Source organism: Phyllobates terribilis, unplaced genomic scaffold (assembly GCF_046119375.1).
Source record: "Phyllobates terribilis strain yellow unplaced genomic scaffold, ASM4611937v1 Scaffold_134__1_contigs__length_4944459, whole genome shotgun sequence".
Classification (NCBI taxonomy): Eukaryota; Metazoa; Chordata; class Amphibia; order Anura; family Dendrobatidae; genus Phyllobates; species Phyllobates terribilis.
In genome coordinates, this window is record NW_027362894.1 from 1,831,408 (window position 1) to 1,854,532 (window position 23,125).

Sequence of the window (23,125 nt, forward strand, 5' to 3'; positions counted from 1 at the left end):
CTCCTCCTTCCCTTAACTTATACAAAACGCTCAACCGCGCGTTCAGTTTAACAAAACTCTCTCTTTTAATTGCTGCATACTTGTATCCTAAATTTTTAAAGAACATTTTTGTTTGTTTCTTCACCCAGTCCCACCACTCACAAACATTCCCAAACTCATTTTTATGCTTACACCATTCTTCATACCGCCTTTCATACTCCTTTCTCACATCTTCATTCTCTAACAGTTTAACATTTAACTTCCACAATCCTCTCCCAAACACTCCATCAACTTTTATATCCAACTCACACAACATACACACATGATCTGAAAAAAGAACGTTTTCCTGCCTATAATTAACAGAAACCATATTTTTAGAAATAAAACAATAATCCAATCTGGATTGTACCCTACCACTCTCAGAAAAGAAAGTGTTCAACAAAGGATTCATGTTACACACGCGCTGCATATCACACAACCCAAAATCATTCACTAACTCCAATAATGCTTTCCCAGACACATCCACATTCACTCTCCCCACATCACAGTTCATATCACCCACAATTACTACAGGTATTCTTCCTGGAACAAAAAGCTTAATTTTTTCAAATAAATTTTTGCGCTCATTTTTTTCAACTGGCGCATAAACATTAATAACACAAAACTTTACATTCTTGTATACAAAATTAGCAAGGATACATCTCCCCACCTCAATAACCAAATAATCACTCAAAACAACCTCCCTTCCTTTAACCAAAATACCCACACCATCATTCTTATTACATGCACTCCCCGACCACACAGACGCTCCATAAGACCATTCATCCCCTTTCACACCATCCACTACCCCACATTCTTGTAAACAAAAAATAGATGCATTTTGCATAGCTAAAAACTCAAAAATAGCAGCTCTTCTTACTTTACTTTTAAACACTCTTACGTTTTGGGACACTATGGTAAATCCCATAATACTTCTACTCCTTCACCAATTACACAAAGAAATAGCCTTTGGCCTAAACCAAAGCTCACAGGAGGACAAAAAGAAAAAACATTTACAATATTATATGGTGACACTATCCAGCACCACCACTATCCTCCTCCGCCATCAGAACAGAACAGCTGGTTTCCGACCCGCTGGCTTCACCAGCCACACTCCTCATTCTGGCAGTTCTGATCTTCCTCTGAGGCTCACTAAAATCTGCATCATCACTGCCCCCACCATCCTCCCTACGACTCTTCTTTGCACCCCTATCATCCTCCGAAGAAAAATCTTCAATGTTTTCAGGACCCGAAGGGTGTTCAGGACTGTCGGGTTCCGAGATTTGCACTTCACATCCTGTTGCGTCCATTGCCTCTCCAAAAGTCATCATCTCAGGCAGCTCTGCTTCCACCACTTTCCTAGATATTCTCGCAGACACTGCCTTTTTCTCCACCTTTGCCACTTCCCTCCAGAACTCCTTTTCTTCCCTCCGCTTCTTCCTCATTTCTTCAGCAGAAGAAGAACATGGTCTCAGGGACACCTCCTCTGGCGCCGTAGAGGGAGAGGCTCTACCAGTTTCCCGCCTCCTTCCCTCTCTCTCCTCCCTCTCCAATCTTTCCAGCACTTTCAGTGCGCTTGCCATATGCCTCCTCTCCAGCTCCTCCTCCTTCTGTTCTTTATCAGAACGTCTAGGTGCACTCATAGGACAGTCCTTATACATGTGATCACTACTCCCACAGACATCACAGGACTTGGCCTCTGGACACTGGTTGGCCATATGCCCCTCCTTTCTGCAATTTCGGCAACACTGCCCTTTAAGGCATGTTACCATGGTATGTCCGAAAGAAAAGCATCTACGGCAAAACATGGGCTGGCCTGGGTAAAAGAGGAAACCTCTATGGCCTGCAACGGAAAAATTTGATGGAGGGTGTCTAAAGCCCCCCACACTGTCAGGATCCCTTTTCAATTTCACACGGAATTTATACTGACAGTTAAAGATTCCTAGACAATTGACTTGCTTCACTCCCTTCCGCACATATTCACAGTAGCGAGAGAGGAAGCACTCCAGCAGCTCAGGGTCTGTAAAAGGGTTATAGACAGTCACAGTCACCTCCTTTTCTTGCAGACCAAACAAAGGTTCCCATCTAACTCCTTCCAAGCAGGGGTCACTAGAGTGACCACGGAGCCATTCAAAGACATTAAGGCAAACATCCTGGTCCATAAAGGTAACGTCATAATTACCTTGACGTGAAAATTCGTTGACACTGAAGATCTCAGAACGTCTTGCTCCAGCTTTGCCTTCAACGATGTCTTGGACAATGAAAACCACGTTGTTCTTGTTCTGGTCAGATGGATCCACGGACAAACGGATGGTGTTCTTCACAAAAGACATCTTGGATTCTGTCGGTATGGAATACCACAGGAAAAAGCAGAAAATCCTCCACAAAAGGGTCCGGATTCCTCCAGGAGACTCGCACCAATCAAGGTACAGTCATACGATCGCAGCCAAAAGGCCGAGAAGCGATAACCAGAATTGGTTTCAAACTACGGAGCCACCCAAGGATCCTGAAAAGTCCATTTGTGGAGATGAGCTCCTGGACTCCCGTTAAGAAGACATGTTGTCAACCTCTAGATCCCTTACATGCCTGCACTTTTCGGCTTGCTGCTGCTGCAATCCACGCGTTTTAGATCTGCATAACTCCACCTCTTTAAACACAGCACCTTCACCCCCTGCTGTTCTCACCCGCCTCAACACCGTTGGAAGGGAGGAGAACCAATTAAGGCGGGGGGTGGGGTGGAACGAGCAGCTGTCTACCCTTAGCAGGAGGGCTCCTGATTACATACCTCTCCTGCTGCTGCTGCTGCTGGCTGTCCAGCAGCAGACTGAAGGTGGCTGCTGCTGTGCACAGGTATATAAAGGCTCAGAGCCTATTATGACACGCGCAGCCAGCGTTCCATTGCCACATTCCATCTACTGCAGGCAGGATACCTGGCTGGCTGAATGTCGCTGAGAAGCTCACAGAGACCGCCATAAGCAACAGTTTAACAGAATGCCACAGACTAATCAACCAAACTTTTTGGGTTGGGTTCTCTTTTATAGTCTGCAGGCATTAAATGAAAGAAGTCAGTGTTCCAGCAGAGGGAGACAACGTTTCAGAAAAGGCATTGTAGCAAACCAAAAAAGAAATTTTAAGCGCAGCAGAGTAACCAGCGCACATACCTGTTAGCTCAGGTGAGTTTAAAAGGCTGCTGTTGATAACAAGGGCATTTGCTAAATAGATGGTGTGTGTGTAACAATATACTGAAAGGTCAATTATATTGTGCAGCTTATCTCACCACCTGTAGTTATTTAGGTGAAAGCTCCAAAATGCTTGCCTAATATGTCTGTTTATCCAAAAGGAAGTAAAAAGGGAGAGCTAGAAAGATAGCATTGCATCACATTACATGGCAATGCAATGCACAGTTGCTGAAGTTGAACCAAAATGAGCTTGTAATCTGGCTTCTGCAACTTTGAACATGAAAAATCCAATGAGGAGAAGAAAAGCAAAGCCAAAGAGTCCATCCCAAAATCCGACAAACAAGCAAAATGAACAAAAAACATTGAATTCAATTCTTTCTGATTTTAGAAACTGCATTAAAGAAGGGGTGCACCGGTCCTGGAGATACTGCAATACCAGGTCAATGCGTGGAGTGGACAGAGCAAGCTCTTTTTCCATCTCCCTGTTCTAAAAATCCATTTAATATATGGTCCCCAGATAGGGGACGTATCAGATATTAAACTGATAAGAACAGATACTACACTTGATCTTAGCCAAAAGGCCGAGAAGCGATAACCAGAATTGGTTTCAAACTACGGAGCCACCCAAGGATCCTGAAAAGTCCATTTGTGGAGATGAGCTCCTGGACTCCCGTTAAGAAGACATGTTGTCAACCTCTAGATCCCTTACATGCCTGCACTTTTCGGCTTGCTGCTGCTGCAATCCACGCGTTTTAGATCTGCATAACTCCACCTCTTTAAACACAGCACCTTCACCCCCTGCTGTTCCCACCCGCCTCAACACCGTTGGAAGGGAGGAGAACCAATTAAGGCGGGGGGTGGGGTGGAACGAGCAGCTGTCTACCCTTAGCAGGAGGGCTCCTGATTACATACCTCTCCTGCTGCTGCTGCTGCTGGCTGTCCAGCAGCAGACTGAAGGTGGCTGCTGCTGTGCACAGGTATATAAAGGCTCAGAGCCTATTATGACACGCGCAGCCAGCGTTCCATTGCCACATTCCATCTACTGCAGGCAGGATACCTGGCTGGCTGAATGTCGCTGAGAAGCTCACAGAGACCGCCATAAGCAACAGTTTAACAGAATGCCACAGACTAATCAACCAAACTTTTTGGGTTGGGTTCTCTTTTATAGTCTGCAGGCATTAAATTAAAGAAGTCAGTGTTCCAGCAGAGGGAGACAACGTTTCAGAAAAGGCATTGTAGCAAACCAAAAAAGAAATTTTAAGCGCAGCAGAGTAACCAGCGCACATACCTGTTAGCTCAGGTGAGTTTAAAAGGCTGCTGTTGATAACAAGGGCATTTGCTAAATAGATGGTGTGTGTGCAACAATATACTGAAAGGTCAATTATATTGTGCAGCTTATCTCACCACCTGTAGTTATTTAGGTGAAAGCTCCAAAATGCTTGCCTAATATGTCTGTTTATCCAAAAGGAAGTAAAAAGGGAGAGCTAGAAAGATAGCATTGCATCACATTACATGGCAATGCAATGCACAGTTGCTGAAGTTGAACCAAAATGAGCTTGTAATCTGGCTTCTGCAACTTTGAACATGAAAAATCCAATGAGGAGAAGAAAAGCAAAGCCAAAGAGTCCATCCCAAAATCCGACAAACAAGCAAAATGAACAAAAAACATTGAATTCAATTCTTTCTGATTTTAGAAACTGCATTAAAGAAGGGGTGCACCGGTCCTGGAGATACTGCAATACCAGGTCAATGCGTGGAGTGGACAGAGCAAGCTCTTTTTCCATCTCCCTGTTCTAAAAATCCATTTAATATATGGTCCCCAGATAGGGGACGTATCAGATATTAAACTGATAAGAACAGATACTACACTTGATCTTAGCCAAAAGGCCGAGAAGCGATAACCAGAATTGGTTTCAAACTACGGAGCCACCCAAGGATCCTGAAAAGTCCATTTGTGGAGATGAGCTCCTGGACTCCCGTTAAGAAGACATGTTGTCAACCTCTAGATCCCTTACATGCCTGCACTTTTCGGCTTGCTGCTGCTGCAATCCACGCGTTTTAGATCTGCATAACTCCACCTCTTTAAACACAGCACCTTCACCCCCTGCTGTTCCCACCCGCCTCAACACCGTTGGAAGGGAGGAGAACCAATTAAGGCGGGGGGTGGGGTGGAACGAGCAGCTGTCTACCCTTAGCAGGAGGGCTCCTGATTACATACCTCTCCTGCTGCTGCTGCTGGCTGTCCAGCAGCAGACTGAAGGTGGCTGCTGCTGTGCACAGGTATATAAAGGCTCAGAGCCTATTATGACACGCGCAGCCAGCGTTCCATTGCCACATTCCATCTACTGCAGGCAGGATACCTGGCTGGCTGAATGTCGCTGAGAAGCTCACAGAGACCGCCATAAGCAACAGTTTAACAGAATGCCACAGACTAATCAACCAAACTTTTTGGGTTGGGTTCTCTTTTATAGTCTGCAGGCATTAAATGAAAGAAGTCAGTGTTCCAGCAGAGGGAGACAACGTTTCAGAAAAGGCATTGTAGCAAACCAAAAAAGAAATTTTAAGCGCAGCAGAGTAACCAGCGCACATACCTGTTAGCTCAGGTGAGTTTAAAAGGCTGCTGTTGATAACAAGGGCATTTGCTAAATAGATGGTGTGTGTGCAACAATATACTGAAAGGTCAATTATATTGTGCAGCTTATCTCACCACCTGTAGTTATTTAGGTGAAAGCTCCAAAATGCTTGCCTAATATGTCTGTTTATCCAAAAGGAAGTAAAAAGGGAGAGCTAGAAAGATAGCATTGCATCACATTACATGGCAATGCAATGCACAGTTGCTGAAGTTGAACCAAAATGAGCTTGTAATCTGGCTTCTGCAACTTTGAACATGAAAAATCCAATGAGGAGAAGAAAAGCAAAGCCAAAGAGTCCATCCCAAAATCCGACAAACAAGCAAAATGAACAAAAAACATTGAATTCAATTCTTTCTGATTTTAGAAACTGCATTAAAGAAGGGGTGCACCGGTCCTGGAGATACTGCAATACCAGGTCAATGCGTGGAGTGGACAGAGCAAGCTCTTTTTCCATCTCCCTGTTCTAAAAATCCATTTAATATATGGTCCCCAGATAGGGGACGTATCAGATATTAAACTGATAAGAACAGATACTACACTTGATCTTAGCCAAAAGGCCGAGAAGCGATAACCAGAATTGGTTTCAAACTACGGAGCCACCCAAGGATCCTGAAAAGTCCATTTGTGGAGATGAGCTCCTGGACTCCCGTTAAGAAGACATGTTGTCAACCTCTAGATCCCTTACATGCCTGCACTTTTCGGCTTGCTGCTGCTGCAATCCACGCGTTTTAGATCTGCATAACTCCACCTCTTTAAACACAGCACCTTCACCCCCTGCTGTTCCCACCCGCCTCAACACCGTTGGAAGGGAGGAGAACCAATTAAGGCGGGGGGTGGGGTGGAACGAGCAGCTGTCTACCCTTAGCAGGAGGGCTCCTGATTACATACCTCTCCTGCTGCTGCTGCTGCTGGCTGTCCAGCAGCAGACTGAAGGTGGCTGCTGCTGTGCACAGGTATATAAAGGCTCAGAGCCTATTATGACACGCGCAGCCAGCGTTCCATTGCCACATTCCATCTACTGCAGGCAGGATACCTGGCTGGCTGAATGTCGCTGAGAAGCTCACAGAGACCGCCATAAGCAACAGTTTAACAGAATGCCACAGACTAATCAACCAAACTTTTTGGGTTGGGTTCTCTTTTATAGTCTGCAGGCATTAAATGAAAGAAGTCAGTGTTCCAGCAGAGGGAGACAACGTTTCAGAAAAGGCATTGTAGCAAACCAAAAAAGAAATTTTAAGCGCAGCAGAGTAACCAGCGCACATACCTGTTAGCTCAGGTGAGTTTAAAAGGCTGCTGTTGATAACAAGGGCATTTGCTAAATAGATGGTGTGTGTGCAACAATATACTGAAAGGTCAATTATATTGTGCAGCTTATCTCACCACCTGTAGATATTTAGGTGAAAGCTCCAAAATGCTTGCCTAATATGTCTGTTTATCCAAAAGGAAGTAAAAAGGGAGAGCTAGAAAGATAGCATTGCATCACATTACATGGCAATGCAATGCACAGTTGCTGAAGTTGAACCAAAATGAGCTTGTAATCTGGCTTCTGCAACTTTGAACATGAAAAATCCAATGAGGAGAAGAAAAGCAAAGCCAAAGAGTCCATCCCAAAATCCGACAAACAAGCAAAATGAACAAAAAACATTGAATTCAATTCTTTCTGATTTTAGAAACTGCATTAAAGAAGGGGTGCACCGGTCCTGGAGATACTGCAATACCAGGTCAATGCGTGGAGTGGACAGAGCAAGCTCTTTTTCCATCTCCCTGTTCTAAAAATCCATTTAATATATGGTCCCCAGATAGGGGACGTATCAGATATTAAACTGATAAGAACAGATACTACACTTGATCTTAGCCAAAAGGCCGAGAAGCGATAACCAGAATTGGTTTCAAACTACGGAGCCACCCAAGGATGCTGAAAAGTCCATTTGTGGAGATGAGCTCCTGGACTCCCGTTAAGAAGACATGTTGTCAACCTCTAGATCCCTTACATGCCTGCACTTTTCGGCTTGCTGCTGCTGCAATTCACGCGTTTTAGATCTGCATAACTCCACCTCTTTAAACACAGCACCTTCACCCCCTGCTGTTCCCACCCGCCTCAACACCGTTGGAAGGGAGGAGAACCAATTAAGGCGGGGGGTGGGGTGGAACGAGCAGCTGTCTACCCTTAGCAGGAGGGCTCCTGATTACATACCTCTCCTGCTGCTGCTGCTGCTGGCTGTCCAGCAGCAGACTGAAGGTGGCTGCTGCTGTGCACAGGTATATAAAGGCTCAGAGCCTATTATGACACGCGCAGCCAGCGTTCCATTGCCACATTCCATCTACTGCAGGCAGGATACCTGGCTGGCTGAATGTCGCTGAGAAGCTCACAGAGACCGCCATAAGCAACAGTTTAACAGAATGCCACAGACTAATCAACCAAACTTTTTGGGTTGGGTTCTCTTTTATAGTCTGCAGGCATTAAATGAAAGAAGTCAGTGTTCCAGCAGAGGGAGACAACGTTTCAGAAAAGGCATTGTAGCAAACCAAAAAAGAAATTTTAAGCGCAGCAGAGTAACCAGCGCACATACCTGTTAGCTCAGGTGAGTTTAAAAGGCTGCTGTTGATAACAAGGGCATTTGCTAAATAGATGGTGTGTGTGCAACAATATACTGAAAGGTCAATTATATTGTGCAGCTTATCTCACCACCTGTAGTTATTTAGGTGAAAGCTCCAAAATGCTTGCCTAATATGTCTGTTTATCCAAAAGGAAGTAAAAAGGGAGAGCTAGAAAGATAGCATTGCATCACATTACATGGCAATGCAATGCACAGTTGCTGAAGTTGAACCAAAATGAGCTTGTAATCTGGCTTCTGCAACTTTGAACATGAAAAATCCAATGAGGAGAAGAAAAGCAAAGCCAAAGAGTCCATCCCAAAATCCGACAAACAAGCAAAATGAACAAAAAACATTGAATTCAATTCTTTCTGATTTTAGAAACTGCATTAAAGAAGGGGTGCACCGGTCCTGGAGATACTGCAATACCAGGTCAATGCGTGGAGTGGACAGAGCAAGCTCTTTTTCCATCTCCCTGTTCTAAAAATCCATTTAATATATGGTCCCCAGATAGGGGACGTATCAGATATTAAACTGATAAGAACAGATACTACACTTGATCTTAGCCAAAAGGCCGAGAAGCGATAACCAGAATTGGTTTCAAACTACGGAGCCACCCAAGGATCCTGAAAAGTCCATTTGTGGAGATGAGCTCCTGGACTCCCGTTAAGAAGACATGTTGTCAACCTCTAGATCCCTTACATGCCTGCACTTTTCGGCTTGCTGCTGCTGCAATCCACGCGTTTTAGATCTGCATAACTCCACCTCTTTAAACACAGCACCTTCACCCCCTGCTGTTCCCACCCGCCTCAACACCGTTGGAAGGGAGGAGAACCAATTAAGGCGGGGGGTGGGGTGGAACGAGCAGCTGTCTACCCTTAGCAGGAGGGCTCCTGATTACATACCTCTCCTGCTGCTGCTGCTGCTGGCTGTCCAGCAGCAGACTGAAGGTGGCTGCTGCTGTGCACAGGTATATAAAGGCTCAGAGCCTATTATGACACGCGCAGCCAGCGTTCCATTGCCACATTCCATCTACTGCAGGCAGGATACCTGGCTGGCTGAATGTCGCTGAGAAGCTCACAGAGACCGCCATAAGCAACAGTTTAACAGAATGCCACAGACTAATCAACCAAACTTTTTGGGTTGGGTTCTCTTTTATAGTCTGCAGGCATTAAATGAAAGAAGTCAGTGTTCCAGCAGAGGGAGACAACGTTTCAGAAAAGGCATTGTAGCAAACCAAAAAAGAAATTTTAAGCGCAGCAGAGTAACCAGCGCACATACCTGTTAGCTCAGGTGAGTTTAAAAGGCTGCTGTTGATAACAAGGGCATTTGCTAAATAGATGGTGTGTGTGCAACAATATACTGAAAGGTCAATTATATTGTGCAGCTTATCTCACCACCTGTAGTTATTTAGGTGAAAGCTCCAAAATGCTTGCCTAATATGTCTGTTTATCCAAAAGGAAGTAAAAAGGGAGAGCTAGAAAGATAGCATTGCATCACATTACATGGCAATGCAATGCACAGTTGCTGAAGTTGAACCAAAATGAGCTTGTAATCTGGCTTCTGCAACTTTGAACATGAAAAATCCAATGAGGAGAAGAAAAGCAAAGCCAAAGAGTCCATCCCAAAATCCGACAAACAAGCAAAATGAACAAAAAACATTGAATTCAATTCTTTCTGATTTTAGAAACTGCATTAAAGAAGGGGTGCAGCGGTCCTGGAGATACTGCAATACCAGGTCAATGCGTGGAGTGGACAGAGCAAGCTCTTTTTCCATCTCCCTGTTCTAAAAATCCATTTAATATATGGTCCCCAGATAGGGGACGTATCAGATATTAAACTGATAAGAACAGATACTACACTTGATCTTAGCCAAAAGGCCGAGAAGCGATAACCAGAATTGGTTTCAAACTACGGAGCCACCCAAGGATCCTGAAAAGTCCATTTGTGGAGATGAGCTCCTGGACTCCCGTTAAGAAGACATGTTGTCAACCTCTAGATCCCTTACATGCCTGCACTTTTCGGCTTGCTGCTGCTGCAATCCACGCGTTTTAGATCTGCATAACTCCACCTCTTTAAACACAGCACCTTCACCCCCTGCTGTTCCCACCCGCCTCAACACCGTTGGAAGGGAGGAGAACCAATTAAGGCGGGGGGTGGGGTGGAACGAGCAGCTGTCTACCCTTAGCAGGAGGGCTCCTGATTACATACCTCTCCTGCTGCTGCTGCTGCTGGCTGTCCAGCAGCAGACTGAAGGTGGCTGCTGCTGTGCACAGGTATATAAAGGCTCAGAGCCTATTATGACACGCGCAGCCAGCGTTCCATTGCCACATTCCATCTACTGCAGGCAGGATACCTGGCTGGCTGAATGTCGCTGAGAAGCTCACAGAGACCGCCATAAGCAACAGTTTAACAGAATGCCACAGACTAATCAACCAAACTTTTTGGGTTGGGTTCTCTTTTATAGTCTGCAGGCATTAAATGAAAGAAGTCAGTGTTCCAGCAGAGGGAGACAACGTTTCAGAAAAGGCATTGTAGCAAACCAAAAAAGAAATTTTAAGCGCAGCAGAGTAACCAGCGCACATACCTGTTAGCTCAGGTGAGTTTAAAAGGCTGCTGTTGATAACAAGGGCATTTGCTAAATAGATGGTGTGTGTGCAACAATATACTGAAAGGTCAATTATATTGTGCAGCTTATCTCACCACCTGTAGTTATTTAGGTGAAAGCTCCAAAATGCTTGCCTAATATGTCTGTTTATCCAAAAGGAAGTAAAAAGGGAGAGCTAGAAAGATAGCATTGCATCACATTACATGGCAATGCAATGCACAGTTGCTGAAGTTGAACCAAAATGAGCTTGTAATCTGGCTTCTGCAACTTTGAACATGAAAAATCCAATGAGGAGAAGAAAAGCAAAGCCAAAGAGTCCATCCCAAAATCCGACAAACAAGCAAAATGAACAAAAAACATTGAATTCAATTCTTTCTGATTTTAGAAACTGCATTAAAGAAGGGGTGCAGCGGTCCTGGAGATACTGCAATACCAGGTCAATGCGTGGAGTGGACAGAGCAAGCTCTTTTTCCATCTCCCTGTTCTAAAAATCCATTTAATATATGGTCCCCAGATAGGGGACGTATCAGATATTAAACTGATAAGAACAGATTTTTTTTTTTTTTTTTTTTTTTTTTTTTAAAAACCTATTCAGGTTAAAATTAAAGTCCACTCCACAGTCCTCTTCTCCCCAAAGGGAGACAAGACGTGGACTCCAACTTAAATCATCATCAGGTTTTGGTACTTTTAATGTCAGAAAAAAAAATTACAAAAATACAACAATACTTACAAAGAAAGAAATGTTTCAGAACCTGAATGGATACCAAAAAAATAAAAATTAAATTATAACTGTATTAACAACAGTAATAACATCAAGTAAAATACTTGTAACCATTATCAAAAGCATGAACCCCAACCCAACTCAGAACCTTAAGGGACAAATCTTCAACCCTTGATGCTGAAAAAACTTGTTTCGATACACCATCTGGTATTCTATATTTCACACAAAAAACATTTTTATCTCTTATTAGTTCTTTCCTAACATTCTCTATAAGATTGTCCAAACGTTTCTCATCATACAACTTACGGTACAACCGGTTAAAATATTCTGCATTCTTAATAAACATAGGTTGTTGAAAAACAACTATATTTTCTTCCATTGCCACCTCCACTTCCTGTTCCTTTCTCTTTTCTTGCTTTTTAACCTTACCACGGCCAGTTCCCTGACTTACACCTCCCATTTCACTCTCTACCCTATCCCCCCAATCTACTCTTGTTTTCTCCATCTCCCTCTGCACTCCTACAGGTTTGCTTTCTTTTCCCTTTACCACCAACACCTTTTCTACACTTTCCTCCTTTCTCTCTACCAAAACCTTTTTAACCACTACCTCCTTCTCTTTATTTCTTTTCCTCTTTGGGCAATTCTTAAAAACATGCGTATCTTCCTGACACAAGTTGCACTTCCTCCGATCTTTACAATCCTTTGACTCATGATCACCTTTTTTGCAAAAACCACATACACCACCCGAACAATTTTCCTTTCCATGCCCGTATTGACGACAAACTCGACAAAAAGTGGGTATACCACTGAAAAAAATATCACCATTTATATTACCCAACTTAAACCTAGCTGGGGGAAGCAACACAGTCCCCTGCTCATCTTCTTTGAAACGGACCAAAAATTTCCACTTCGAAGTCCAAAAACCAAATTCATTATAAATCTTCCCTTTTGGTGTTACTGACAAACAAAAAAACTCCAAAAATGTAAGAACATCCTCTTCGTCCACCAATGGAGAGTACATTTTAACAATGATCCATTTATCTCTAACGGGGAAGTGTGGCATTACACTTATCCCCTCCATTCTTTTATCCTGGCTTGCAGTCATTTTCCTTAGATATCCTTCAAAAAAAACTTTGTCAACAAAAACTATATCATAAACACCCCTCCTGGGGTAGTCCATTATCACCAACACTTCTTCTGTCTTCAAACCAAAAAGATCCACAAGAACTTGACTCATCACATACCTAAAATCCTTTTGATCTCGAAAGTTCTCCTGAACAACCAAACGAATAGAATTCTGCACCTTAGCGAATTCAGGCACATGATCTTCCTCTCCTTCATGTGATGCTGCAGACATCTTCTTCACAAACAGGTTCTCCTCTTCTCAATAGAAACCTTCAACACCGAAGTGCCAGGTAGATGATCGCCTCCCGTTGCCCGGGGACTAATCCGACTCCCTAATAGCAGCAGGGAGGTGAAGCCCTGCTGAAAAACAGAGCGATCCCCCCAGGCCAAGGAGCCGGGTACCCCGAGCACCTCTCAGCCAAGACCAAGGCAGCAGCCGCTAGATCACTGCACTTGATCTTAGCCAAAAGGCCGAGAAGCGATAACCAGAATTGGTTTCAAACTACGGAGCCACCCAAGGATCCTGAAAAGTCCATTTGTGGAGATGAGCTCCTGGACTCCCGTTAAGAAGACATGTTGTCAACCTCTAGATCCCTTACATGCCTGCACTTTTCGGCTTGCTGCTGCTGCAATCCACGCGTTTTAGATCTGCATAACTCCACCTCTTTAAACACAGAACCTTCACCCCCTGCTGTTCCCACCCGCCTCAACACCGTTGGAAAGGAGGAGAACCAATTAAGGCGGGGGGTGGGGTGGAACGAGCAGCTGTCTACCCTTAGCAGGAGGGCTCCTGATTACATACCTCTCCTGCTGCTGCTGCTGCTGGCTGTCCAGCAGCAGACTGAAGGTGGCTGCTGCTGTGCACAGGTATATAAAGGCTCAGAGCCTATTATGACACGCGCAGCCAGCGTTCCATTGCCACATTCCATCTACTGCAGGCAGGATACCTGGCTGGCTGAATGTCGCTGAGAAGCTCACAGAGACCGCCATAAGCAACAGTTTAACAGAATGCCACAGACTAATCAACCAAACTTTTTGGGTTGGGTTCTCTTTTATAGTCTGCAGGCATTAAATGAAAGAAGTCAGTGTTCCAGCAGAGGGAGACAACGTTTCAGAAAAGGCATTGTAGCAAACCAAAAAAGAAATTTTAAGCGCAGCAGAGTAACCAGCGCACATTCCTGTTAGCTCAGGTGAGTTTAAAAGGCTGCTGTTGATAACAAGGGCATTTGCTAAATAGATGGTGTGTGTGCAACAATATACTGAAAGGTCAATTATATTGTGCAGCTTATCTCACCACCTGTAGTTATTTAGGTGAAATCTCCAAAATGCTTGCCTAATATGTCTGTTTATCCAAAAGGAAGTAAAAAGGGAGAGCTAGAAAGATAGCATTGCATCACATTACATGGCAATGCAATGCACAGTTGCTGAAGTTGAACCAAAATGAGCTTGTAATCTGGCTTCTGCAACTTTGAACATGAAAAATCCAATGAGGAGAAGAAAAGCAAAGCCAAAGAGTCCATCCCAAAATCCGACAAACAAGCAAAATGAACAAAAAACATTGAATTCAATTCTTTCTGATTTTAGAAACTGCATTAAAGAAGGGGTGCACCGGTCCTGGAGATACTGCAATACCAGGTCAATGCGTGGAGTGGACAGAGCAAGCTCTTTTTCCATCTCCCTGTTCTAAAAATCCATTTAATATATGGTCCCCAGATAGGGGACGTATCAGATATTAAACTGATAAGAACAGATACTACACTTGATCTTAGCCAAAAGGCCGAGAAGCGATAACCAGAATTGGTTTCAAACTACGGAGCCACCCAAGGATCCTGAAAAGTCCATTTGTGGAGATGAGCTCCTGGACTCCCGTTAAGAAGACATGTTGTCAACCTCTAGATCCCTTACATGCCTGCACTTTTCGGCTTGCTGCTGCTGCAATCCACGCGTTTTAGATCTGCATAACTCCACCTCTTTAAACACAGCACCTTCACCCCCTGCTGTTCCCACCCGCCTCAACACCGTTGGAAGGGAGGAGAACCAATTAAGGCGGGGGGTGGGGTGGAACGAGCAGCTGTCTACCCTTAGCAGGAGGGCTCCTGATTACATACCTCTCCTGCTGCTGCTGCTGCTGGCTGTCCAGCAGCAGACTGAAGGTGGCTGCTGCTGTGCACAGGTATATAAAGGCTCAGAGCCTATTATGACACGCGCAGCCAGCGTTCCATTGCCACATTCCATCTACTGCAGGCAGGATACCTGGCTGGCTGAATGTCGCTGAGAAGCTCACAGAGACCGCCATAAGCAACAGTTTAACAGAATGCCACAGACTAATCAACCAAACTTTTTGGGTTGGGTTCTCTTTTATAGTCTGCAGGCATTAAATGAAAGAAGTCAGTGTTCCAGCAGAGGGAGACAACGTTTCAGAAAAGGCATTGTAGCAAACCAAAAAAGAAATTTTAAGCGCAGCAGAGTAACCAGCGCACATACCTGTTAGCTCAGGTGAGTTTAAAAGGCTGCTGTTGATAACAAGGGCATTTGCTAAATAGATGGTGTGTGTGCAACAATATACTGAAAGGTCAATTATATTGTGCAGCTTATCTCACCACCTGTAGTTATTTAGGTGAAAGCTCCAAAATGCTTGCCTAATATGTCTGTTTATCCAAAAGGAAGTAAAAAGGGAGAGCTAGAAAGATAGCATTGCATCACATTACATGGCAATGCAATGCACAGTTGCTGAAGTTGAACCAAAATGAGCTTGTAATCTGGCTTCTGCAACTTTGAACATGAAAAATCCAATGAGGAGAAGAAAAGCAAAGCCAAAGAGTCCATCCCAAAATCCGACAAACAAGCAAAATGAACAAAAAACATTGAATTCAATTCTTTCTGATTTTAGAAACTGCATTAAAGAAGGGGTGCACCGGTCCTGGAGATACTGCAATACCAGGTCAATGCGTGGAGTGGACAGAGCAAGCTCATTTTCCATCTCCCTGTTCTAAAAATCCATTTAATATATGGTCCCCAGATAGGGGACGTATCAGATATTAAACTGATAAGAACAGATACTACACTTGATCTTAGCCAAAAGGCCGAGAAGCGATAACCAGAATTGGTTTCAAACTACGGAGCCACCCAAGGATCCTGAAAAGTCCATTTGTGGAGATGAGCTCCTGGACTCCCGTTAAGAAGACATGTTGTCAACCTCTAGATCCCTTACATGCCTGCACTTTTCGGCTTGCTGCTGCTGCAATCCACGCGTTTTAGATCTGCATAACTCCACCTCTTTAAACACAGCACCTTCACCCCCTGCTGTTCCCACCCGCCTCAACACCGTTGGAAGGGAGGAGAACCAATTAAGGCGGGGGGTGGGGTGGAACGAGCAGCTGTCTACCCTTAGCAGGAGGGCTCCTGATTACATACCTCTCCTGCTGCTGCTGCTGCTGGCTGTCCAGCAGCAGACTGAAGGTGGCTGCTGCTGTGCACAGGTATATAAAGGCTCAGAGCCTATTATGACACGCGCAGCCAGCGTTCCATTGCCACATTCCATCTACTGCAGGCAGGATACCTGGCTGGCTGAATGTCGCTGAGAAGCTCACAGAGACCGCCATAAGCAACAGTTTAACAGAATGCCACAGACTAATCAACCAAACTTTTTGGGTTGGGTTCTCTTTTATAGTCTGCAGGCATTAAATGAAAGAAGTCAGTGTTCCAGCAGAGGGAGACAACGTTTCAGAAAAGGCATTGTAGCAAACCAAAAAAGAAATTTTAAGCGCAGCAGAGTAACCAGCGCACATACCTGTTAGCTCAGGTGAGTTTAAAAGGCTGCTGTTGATAACAAGGGCATTTGCTAAATAGATGGTGTGTGTGCAACAATATACTGAAAGGTCAATTATATTGTGCAGCTTATCTCACCACCTGTAGTTATTTAGGTGAAAGCTCCAAAATGCTTGCCTAATATGTCTGTTTATCCAAAAGGAAGTAAAAAGGGAGAGCTAGAAAGATAGCATTGCATCACATTACATGGCAATGCAATGCACAGTTGCTGAAGTTGAACCAAAATGAGCTTGTAATCTGGCTTCTGCAACTTTGAACATGAAAAATCCAATGAGGAGAAGAAAAGCAAAGCCAAAGAGTCCATCCCAAAATCCGACAAACAAGCAAAATGAACAAAAAACATTGAATTCAATTCTTTCTGATTTTAGAAACTGCATTAAAGAAGGGGTGCACCGGTCCTGGAGATACTGCAATACCAGGTCAATGCGTGGAGTGGACAGAGCAAGCTCTTTTTCCATCTCCCTGTTCTAAAAATCCATTTAATATATGGTCCCCAGATAGGGGACGTATCAGATATTAAACTGATAAGAACAGATACTACACTTGATCTTAGCCAAAAGGCCGAGAAGCGATAACCAGAATTGGTTTCAAACTACGGAGCCACCCAAGGATCCTGAAAAGTCCATTTGTGGAGATGAGCTCCTGGACTCCCGTTAAGAAGACATGTTGTCAACCTCTAGATCCCTTACATGCCTGCACTTTTCGGCTTGCTGCTGCTGCAATCCACGCGTTTTAGATCTGCATAACTCCACCTCTTTAAACACAGCACCTTCACCCCCTGCTGTTCCCACCCGCCTCAACACCGTTGGAAGGGAGGAGAACCAATTAAGGCGGGGGGTGGGGTGGAACGAGCAGCTGTCTACCCTTAGCAGGAGGGCTCCTGATTACATACCTCTCCTGCTGCTGCTGCTGCTGGCTGTCCAGCAGCAGACTGAAGGTGGCTGCTGCTGTGCACAGGTATATAAAGGCTCAGAGCCTATTATGACACGCGCAGCCAGCGTTCCATTGCCACATTCCATCTACTGCAGGCAGGATACCTGGCTGGCTGAATGTCGCTGAGAAGCTCACAGAGACCGCCATAAGCAACAGTTTAACAGAATGCCACAGACTAATCAACCAAACTTTTTGGGTTGGGTTCTCTTTTATAGTCTGCAGGCATTAAATGAAAGAAGTCAGTGTTCCAGCAGAGGGAGACAACGTTTCAGAAAAGGCATTGTAGCAAACCAAAAAAGAAATTTTAAGCGCAGCAGAGTAACCAGCGCACATACCTGTTAGCTCAGGTGAGTTTAAAAGGCTGCTGTTGATAACAAGGGCATTTGCTAAATAGATGGTGTGTGTGCAACAATATACTGAAAGGTCAATTATATTGTGCAGCTTATCTCACCACCTGTAGTTATTTAGGTGAAAGCTCCAAAATGCTTGCCTAATATGTCTGTTTATCCAAAAGGAAGTAAAAAGGGAGAGCTAGAAAGATAGCATTGCATCACATTACATGGCAATGCAATGCACAGTTGCTGAAGTTGAACCAAAATGAGCTTGTAATCTGGCTTCTGCAACTTTGAACATGAAAAATCCAATGAGGAGAAGAAAAGCAAAGCCAAAGAGTCCATCCCAAAATCCGACAAACAAGCAAAATGAACAAAAAACATTGAATTCAATTCTTTCTGATTTTAGAAACTGCATTAAAGAAGGGGTGCAGCGGTCCTGGAGATACTGCAATACCAGGTCAATGCGTGGAGTGGACAGAGCAAGCTCTTTTTCCATCTCCCTGTTCTAAAAATCCATTTAATATATGGTCCCCAGATAGGGGACGTATCAGATATTAAACTGATAAGAACAGATACTACACTTGATCTTAGCCAAAAGGCCGAGAAGCGATAACCAGAATTGGTTTCAAACTACGGAGCCACCCAAGGATCCTGAAAAGTCCATTTGTGGAGATGAGCTCCTGGACTCCCGTTAAGAAGACATGTTGTCAACCTCTAGATCCCTTACATGCCTGCACTTTTCGGCTTGCTGCTGCTGCAATCCACGCGTTTTAGATCTGCATAACTCCACCTCTTTAAACACAGCACCTTCACCCCCTGCTGTTCCCACCCGCCTCAACACCGTTGGAAGGGAGGAGAACCAATTAAGGCGGGGGGTGGGGTGGAACGAGCAGCTGTCTACCCTTAGCAGGAGGGCTCCTGATTACATACCTCTCCTGCTGCTGCTGCTGCTGGCTGTCCAGCAGCAGACTGAAGGTGGCTGCTGCTGTGCACAGGTATATAAAGGCTCAGAGCCTATTATGACACGCGCAGCCAGCGTTCCATTGCCACATTCCATCTACTGCAGGCAGGATACCTGGCTGGCTGAATGTCGCTGAGAAGCTCACAGAGACCGCCATAAGCAACAGTTTAACAGAATGCCACAGACTAATCAACCAAACTTTTTGGGTTGGGTTCTCTTTTATAGTCTGCAGGCATTAAATGAAAGAAGTCAGTGTTCCAGCAGAGGGAGACAACGTTTCAGAAAAGGCATTGTAGCAAACCAAAAAAGAAATTTTAAGCGCAGCAGAGTAACCAGCGCACATACCTGTTAGCTCAGGTGAGTTTAAAAGGCTGCTGTTGATAACAAGGGCATTTGCTAAATAGATGGTGTGTGTGCAACAATATACTGAAAGGTCAATTATATTGTGCAGCTTATCTCACCACCTGTAGTTATTTAGGTGAAAGCTCCAAAATGCTTGCCTAATATGTCTGTTTATCCAAAAGGAAGTAAAAAGGGAGAGCTAGAAAGATAGCATTGCATCACATTACATGGCAATGCAATGCACAGTTGCTGAAGTTGAACCAAAATGAGCTTGTAATCTGGCTTCTGCAACTTTGAACATGAAAAATCCAATGAGGAGAAGAAAAGCAAAGCCAAAGAGTCCATCCCAAAATCCGACAAACAAGCAAAATGAACAAAAAACATTGAATTCAATTCTTTCTGATTTTAGAAACTGCATTAAAGAAGGGGTGCACCGGTCCTGGAGATACTGCAATACCAGGTCAATGCGTGGAGTGGACAGAGCAAGCTCTTTTTCCATCTCCCTGTTCTAAAAATCCATTTAATATATGGTCCCCAGATAGGGGACGTATCAGATATTAAACTGATAAGAACAGATACTACACTTGATCTTAGCCAAAAGGCCGAGAAGCGATAACCAGAATTGGTTTCAAACTACGGAGCCACCCAAGGATCCTGAAAAGTCCATTTGTGGAGATGAGCTCCTGGACTCCCGTTAAGAAGACATGTTGTCAACCTCTAGATCCCTTACATGCCTGCACTTTTCGGCTTGCTGCTGCTGCAATCCACGCGTTTTAGATCTGCATAACTCCACCTCTTTAAACACAGCACCTTCACCCCCTGCTGTTCCCACCCGCCTCAACACCGTTGGAAGGGAGGAGAACCAATTAAGGCGGGGGGTGGGGTGGAACGAGCAGCTGTCTACCCTTAGCAGGAGGGCTCCTGATTACATACCTCTCCTGCTGCTGCTGCTGCTGGCTGTCCAGCAGCAGACTGAAGGTGGCTGCTGCTGTGCACAGGTATATAAAGGCTCAGAGCCTATTATGACACGCGCAGCCAGCGTTCCATTGCCACATTCCATCTACTGCAGGCAGGATACCTGGCTGGCTGAATGTCGCTGAGAAGCTCACAGAGACCGCCATAAGCAACAGTTTAACAGAATGCCACAGACTAATCAACCAAACTTTTTGGGTTGGGTTCTCTTTTATAGTCTGCAGGCATTAAATGAAAGAAGTCAGTGTTCCAGCAGAGGGAGACAACGTTTCAGAAAAGGCACTGTAGCAAACCAAAAAAGAAATTTTAAGCGCAGCAGAGTAACCAGCGCACATACCTGTTAGCTCAGGTGAGTTTAAAAGGCTGCTGTTGATAACAAGGGCATTTGCTAAATAGATGGTGTGTGTGCAACAATATACTGAAAGGTCAATTATATTGTGCAGCTTATCTCACCACCTGTAGTTATTTAGGTGAAAGCTCCAAAATGCTTGCCTAATATGTCTGTTTATCCAAAAGGAAGTAAAAAGGGAGAGCTAGAAAGATAGCATTGCATCACATTACATGGCAATGCAATGCACAGTTGCTGAAGTTGAACCAAAATGAGCTTGTAATCTGGCTTCTGCAACTTTGAACATGAAAAATCCAATGAGGAGAAGAAAAGCAAAGCCAAAGAGTCCATCCCAAAATCCGACAAACAAGCAAAATGAACAAAAAACATTGAATTCAATTCTTTCTGATTTTAGAAACTGCATTAAAGAAGGGGTGCACCGGTCCTGGAGATACTGCAATACCAGGTCAATGCGTGGAGTGGACAGAGCAAGCTCTTTTTCCATCTCCCTGTTCTAAAAATCCATTTAATATATGGTCCCCAGATAGGGGACGTATCAGATATTAAACTGATAAGAACAGATACTACACTTGATCTTAGCCAAAAGGCCGAGAAGCGATAACCAGAATTGGTTTCAAACTACGGAGCCACCCAAGGATCCTGAAAAGTCCATTTGTGGAGATGAGCTCCTGGACTCCCGTTAAGAAGAAATGTTGTCAACCTCTAGATCCCTTACATGCCTGCACTTTTCGGCTTGCTGCTGCTGCAATCCACGCGTTTTAGATCTGCATAACTCCACCTCTTTAAACACAGCACCTTCACCCCCTGCTGTTCCCACCCGCCTCAACACCGTTGGAAGGGAGGAGAACCAATTAAGGCGGGGGGTGGGGTGGAACGAGCAGCTGTCTACCCTTAGCAGGAGGGCTCCTGATTACATACCTCTCCTGCTGCTGCTGCTGCTGCTGGCTGTCCAGCAGCAGACTGAAGGTGGCTGCTGCTGTGCACAGGTATATAAAGGCTCAGAGCCTATTATGACACGCGCAGCCAGCGTTCCATTGCCACATTCCATCTACTGCAGGCAGGATACCTGGCTGGCTGAATGTCGCTGAGAAGCTCACAGAGACCGCCATAAGCAACAGTTTAACAGAATGCCACAGACTAATCAACCAAACTTTTTGGGTTGGGTTCTCTTTTATAGTCTGCAGGCATTAAATGAAAGAAGTCAGTGTTCCAGCAGAGGGAGACAACGTTTCAGAAAAGGCATTGTAGCAAACCAAAAAAGAAATTTTAAGCGCAGCAGAGTAACCAGCGCACATACCTGTTAGCTCAGGTGAGTTTAAAAGGCTGCTGTTGATAACAAGGGCATTTGCTAAATAGATGGTGTGTGTGCAACAATATACTGAAAGGTCAATTATATTGTGCAGCTTATCTCACCACCTGTAGTTATTTAGGTGAAAGCTCCAAAATGCTTGCCTAATATGTCTGTTTATCCAAAAGGAAGTAAAAAGGGAGAGCTAGAAAGATAGCATTGCATCACATTACATGGCAATGCAATGCACAGTTGCTGAAGTTGAACCAAAATGAGCTTGTAATCTGGCTTCTGCAACTTTGAACATGAAAAATCCAATGAGGAGAAGAAAAGCAAAGCCAAAGAGTCCATCCCAAAATCCGACAAACAAGCAAAATGAACAAAAAACATTGAATTCAATTCTTTCTGATTTTAGAAACTGCATTAAAGAAGGGGTGCAGCGGTCCTGGAGATACTGCAATACCAGGTCAATGCGTGGAGTGGACAGAGCAAGCTCTTTTTCCATCTCCCTGTTCTAAAAATCCATTTAATATATGGTCCCCAGATAGGGGACGTATCAGATATTAAACTGATAAGAACAGATTTTTTTTTTTTTTTTTTTTTTTTTTTTTTTTTTAAAAACCTATTCAGGTTAAAATTAAAGTCCACTCCACAGTCCTCTTCTCCCCAAAGGGAGACAAGACGTGGACTCCAACTTAAATCATCATCAGGTTTTGGTACTTTTAATGTCAGAAAAAAAAATTACAAAAATACAACAATACTTACAAAGAAAGAAATGTTTCAGAACCTGAATGGATACCAAAAAAATAAAAATTAAATTATAACTGTATTAACAACAGTAATAACATCAAGTAAAATACTTGTAACCATTATCAAAAGCATGAACCCCAACCCAACTCAGAACCTTAAGGGACAAATCTTCAACCCTTGATGCTGAAAAAACTTGTTTCGATACACCATCTGGTATTCTATATTTCACACAAAAAACATTTTTATCTCTTATTAGTTCTTTCCTAACATTCTCTATAAGATTGTCCAAACGTTTCTCATCATACAACTTACGGTACAACCGGTTAAAATATTCTGCATTCTTTATAAACATAGGTTGTTGAAAAACAACTATATTTTCTTCCATTGCCACCTCCACTTCCTGTTCCTTTCTCTTTTCTTGCTTTTTAACCTTACCACGGCCAGTTCCCTGACTTACACCTCCCATTTCACTCTCTACCCTATCCCCC

General features: G+C 44.0%; 14 non-coding genes across 14 annotated transcripts; all 14 read right to left on the reverse strand.

The window, feature by feature from the left end:
- Nucleotides 1–3,599: 3,599 nt before the first annotated feature.
- Nucleotides 3,600–3,790, reverse strand: LOC141204714 (U2 spliceosomal RNA). Its single transcript, XR_012275571.1, has one exon. It is a non-coding gene; the product is annotated as a U2 spliceosomal RNA (small nuclear RNA).
- Nucleotides 3,791–4,905: 1,115 nt separating this feature from the next.
- Nucleotides 4,906–5,096, reverse strand: LOC141204715 (U2 spliceosomal RNA). The gene has a single exon (XR_012275572.1). It is a non-coding gene; the product is annotated as a U2 spliceosomal RNA (small nuclear RNA).
- Nucleotides 5,097–6,208: 1,112 nt separating this feature from the next.
- LOC141204716 (U2 spliceosomal RNA) lies at nucleotides 6,209–6,399 on the reverse strand. Its single transcript, XR_012275573.1, has one exon. It is a non-coding gene; the product is annotated as a U2 spliceosomal RNA (small nuclear RNA).
- A 1,115-nt stretch (nucleotides 6,400–7,514) lies between these two features.
- On the reverse strand, nucleotides 7,515–7,705 carry LOC141204717 (U2 spliceosomal RNA). Its single transcript, XR_012275574.1, has one exon. It is a non-coding gene; the product is annotated as a U2 spliceosomal RNA (small nuclear RNA).
- Nucleotides 7,706–8,820: 1,115 nt separating this feature from the next.
- LOC141204718 (U2 spliceosomal RNA) lies at nucleotides 8,821–9,011 on the reverse strand. Its single transcript, XR_012275575.1, has one exon. It is a non-coding gene; the product is annotated as a U2 spliceosomal RNA (small nuclear RNA).
- A 1,115-nt stretch (nucleotides 9,012–10,126) lies between these two features.
- Nucleotides 10,127–10,317, reverse strand: LOC141204167 (U2 spliceosomal RNA). The gene has a single exon (XR_012275138.1). It is a non-coding gene; the product is annotated as a U2 spliceosomal RNA (small nuclear RNA).
- Nucleotides 10,318–11,432: 1,115 nt separating this feature from the next.
- On the reverse strand, nucleotides 11,433–11,624 carry LOC141204361 (U2 spliceosomal RNA). Its single transcript, XR_012275295.1, has one exon. It is a non-coding gene; the product is annotated as a U2 spliceosomal RNA (small nuclear RNA).
- A 2,853-nt stretch (nucleotides 11,625–14,477) lies between these two features.
- Nucleotides 14,478–14,668, reverse strand: LOC141204720 (U2 spliceosomal RNA). The gene has a single exon (XR_012275577.1). It is a non-coding gene; the product is annotated as a U2 spliceosomal RNA (small nuclear RNA).
- Nucleotides 14,669–15,783: 1,115 nt separating this feature from the next.
- LOC141204099 (U2 spliceosomal RNA) lies at nucleotides 15,784–15,974 on the reverse strand. The gene has a single exon (XR_012275071.1). It is a non-coding gene; the product is annotated as a U2 spliceosomal RNA (small nuclear RNA).
- Nucleotides 15,975–17,089: 1,115 nt separating this feature from the next.
- Nucleotides 17,090–17,280, reverse strand: LOC141204721 (U2 spliceosomal RNA). The gene has a single exon (XR_012275578.1). It is a non-coding gene; the product is annotated as a U2 spliceosomal RNA (small nuclear RNA).
- A 1,115-nt stretch (nucleotides 17,281–18,395) lies between these two features.
- LOC141204168 (U2 spliceosomal RNA) lies at nucleotides 18,396–18,586 on the reverse strand. Its single transcript, XR_012275139.1, has one exon. It is a non-coding gene; the product is annotated as a U2 spliceosomal RNA (small nuclear RNA).
- Nucleotides 18,587–19,701: 1,115 nt separating this feature from the next.
- LOC141204722 (U2 spliceosomal RNA) lies at nucleotides 19,702–19,892 on the reverse strand. The gene has a single exon (XR_012275579.1). It is a non-coding gene; the product is annotated as a U2 spliceosomal RNA (small nuclear RNA).
- A 1,115-nt stretch (nucleotides 19,893–21,007) lies between these two features.
- LOC141204723 (U2 spliceosomal RNA) lies at nucleotides 21,008–21,198 on the reverse strand. Its single transcript, XR_012275580.1, has one exon. It is a non-coding gene; the product is annotated as a U2 spliceosomal RNA (small nuclear RNA).
- Nucleotides 21,199–22,316: 1,118 nt separating this feature from the next.
- On the reverse strand, nucleotides 22,317–22,513 carry LOC141204373 (U2 spliceosomal RNA). Its single transcript, XR_012275303.1, has one exon. It is a non-coding gene; the product is annotated as a U2 spliceosomal RNA (small nuclear RNA).
- Between the last annotated feature and the right edge of the window lie 612 nt (nucleotides 22,514–23,125).